This window comes from Penaeus vannamei, chromosome 31, assembly GCF_042767895.1.
Source record: "Penaeus vannamei isolate JL-2024 chromosome 31, ASM4276789v1, whole genome shotgun sequence".
Classification (NCBI taxonomy): Eukaryota; Metazoa; Arthropoda; class Malacostraca; order Decapoda; family Penaeidae; genus Penaeus; species Penaeus vannamei.
Window position 1 is genome coordinate 4,282,261 of NC_091579.1, and position 2,500 is coordinate 4,284,760.

The following is a 2,500-nucleotide window of genomic DNA, read 5'->3' on the forward strand; positions in this document are numbered from 1 at the left end:
TATTATTAATGTTACTTTTTTCTATCTATTTACTTTACTCCTCCTTCATTCTATTAATTTTCGTTTCATTTATCTCTTCTCTTTTTTTCTATTCATTTTTGTATTATTTTGTGTTTTGGGACAATCTTGTTCATCTATCTGTCTCTGTTTCTGTCTGTTTGTCTGTCTATCTGTCTCTGTCTGTCTCTGTCTGTTTCTATCTGCCTGTCTGTCTGTCTCTGTTTCTGTCTATCTGTCTGTCTCTGTCTCCCCCTCTCACTTTTCTTTCCTTACCCAAATAAAAAAAGAAAGAAAGAAAGAAAAGAAAAAAAAGAAGAAAAAGAAATACCGTGGGAACAGATATAGTCTTTCTTCTCCCTCTCTTCCATCTCAGTCAAACAGGGGGAGTGAAACAACAGAATAAAAACTATTTTCCCACCCACCCTTCTCCTTTCTTCCCTTCCTCCTCTTTCTCTTTCCCCCCTTTCTCCCCCACCCACCTCAAGAAAAAAAAATAGTAATAAGTAAAAACTTAAAAATAAAAAAGACATTAAAGCAAAAACAAACAAACAATCCAGAAAAAAAAACAGAAAAAAACACAGAAACGAACAGAAAAAAAACACAGAAAAGAACAGAAAAAAACACAGAAACGAACAGAAAAATAAACAAAAAAACACAGAAAAGAACAGAAAAAAGCATAAAAAAGAGAAAAAAGAAGAAAAAACAAAAAGACAATAAATGAGCAGGTGATTTCAAGTCCGGGAACGGGGAGACTGTGATCGGGCTCAAGTGAGGGGAGGGAGGGGGGCTGAGGGAGGGGAGGGAAGAGAGAGAGAGAGAGAGAGAGAGAGAAAGAGAGAGAGAATGTTGATAGAGAGACTCATATGAGGCTTTTCATTAAACTTTGTGGATAACATTCCCTGGGAAGAGGGTGCCATGAGGAGGAGGGGAGTGAGGGCACGAAAGGGGGGAGGAGAGTGAGGGAGGAGTAGGGGGGAGCGGGAGTCAGGAGGCGGAAGGGGAGGGGGGGTTGCAAGGTTTGGTGCAACCATATTTCTTTACTTTTTTTCTTTTCTTATGTGTAGTATTAAATAGGGCGATGATCGTTATTATTATTATTATCATCATTACCACGATTATCATTATCATTGTTATCATTGTTATTATTATTATCACTGTTATCATTATCATTATTACTATTTCTGTTATTATCATTATTATTGTATATTGTTATCATTAATAATATTATTATCTTTATCAATATTATTATCATTATCATCATCATTACTATGATTATCAGCATCATCATCTTCATTCTCATCATTATCGTTATCATTATTACCATTATTATTATTACGAGATAAATGTTATTATTATCGTATGATTCTAAAATTAAAATTATTCTCAACCTTTTTAATAGCTTTTGATTATGAAATTATTACAGTCATTTATTTACAGTTTACTTGTTCTTTGGCTTAAGATCTTTTGCTAAGTCACACACACACAAACACACACACACACACACACATACACTCATACACACACACACAAACACACACACACTCACACACACACACACACCACACACAAAAACAAACACATAAATACACACACACACACACACACACACATATACACACATACACACACACACACACACATGCACACACACCCACACGCACACACACACACACACACACACAAACATAAATACATACATACACACACACAATTACGTGCCTCTCACACACACACACACACACGCACCCCCCCCCCCCCACACACGAATGCACACACAAAACCACATACACAAAAGAAGATTCTAAGCCAGAAAGGAGTAAAAAAAAAAGAAAAAAAAAAGAAAAAAAAAAGACAAATAAATAAAAAAAGATGAAAAAAAGGTTGTCCTAGCGGCGCAATCTTCGCTCTCTGCCAGGCCCAGGTGTGAGCAGAGGGAGGCGGGGGAGGGAGGAGGCGAAGGGGAAGAGGAGGAGGAGGGGGTAAGGGCAGGGAAGAGGAGGGGGAGGGGAAGGGAGGAGGGAGAGGGAGGGAGAAGAGGGGAAAGTGGGGCAGGGAAAAGGAGGGGGAGGGAGAGGAGGAGGGGAGGGGAAGGGGGGGAGGAAGAGGACGGGGTAGAGGAGAAGGAGGGAAGAGGAGGAGAGAAGGCAGGGAAGAGGAGGGGGATGGGAGTGGAGGGAGAGGAGGGAAAACAGGGGACGAGGAGCGGGAAGGAGAGAGAGGGGGAGGGGAAGGAGGAGGGAGGAAGGGAGGGAAGAGGAGGGGGGGAGGGAGGGAAGAGGAGGAGGAGGAGGGAAGATCAGGAGAAGAGGAGGGGGAGGAGAGGGAAAGGGAAGAGGAGGAGGAGGAGGGAAAGGGAAGAGAAAGAGGAGGGAAGATCTGGGGGAGGAGGGAAAGGGGAGGAGGAGGGGAAGATCAGGGAAAGAGGAGGAGGAGGAGGGAGAGGGAAGAGGAGGAGGAGGAGGGGAGAGGAAGGAGGAGGGGAAAGGGAAGATGAGGAGGA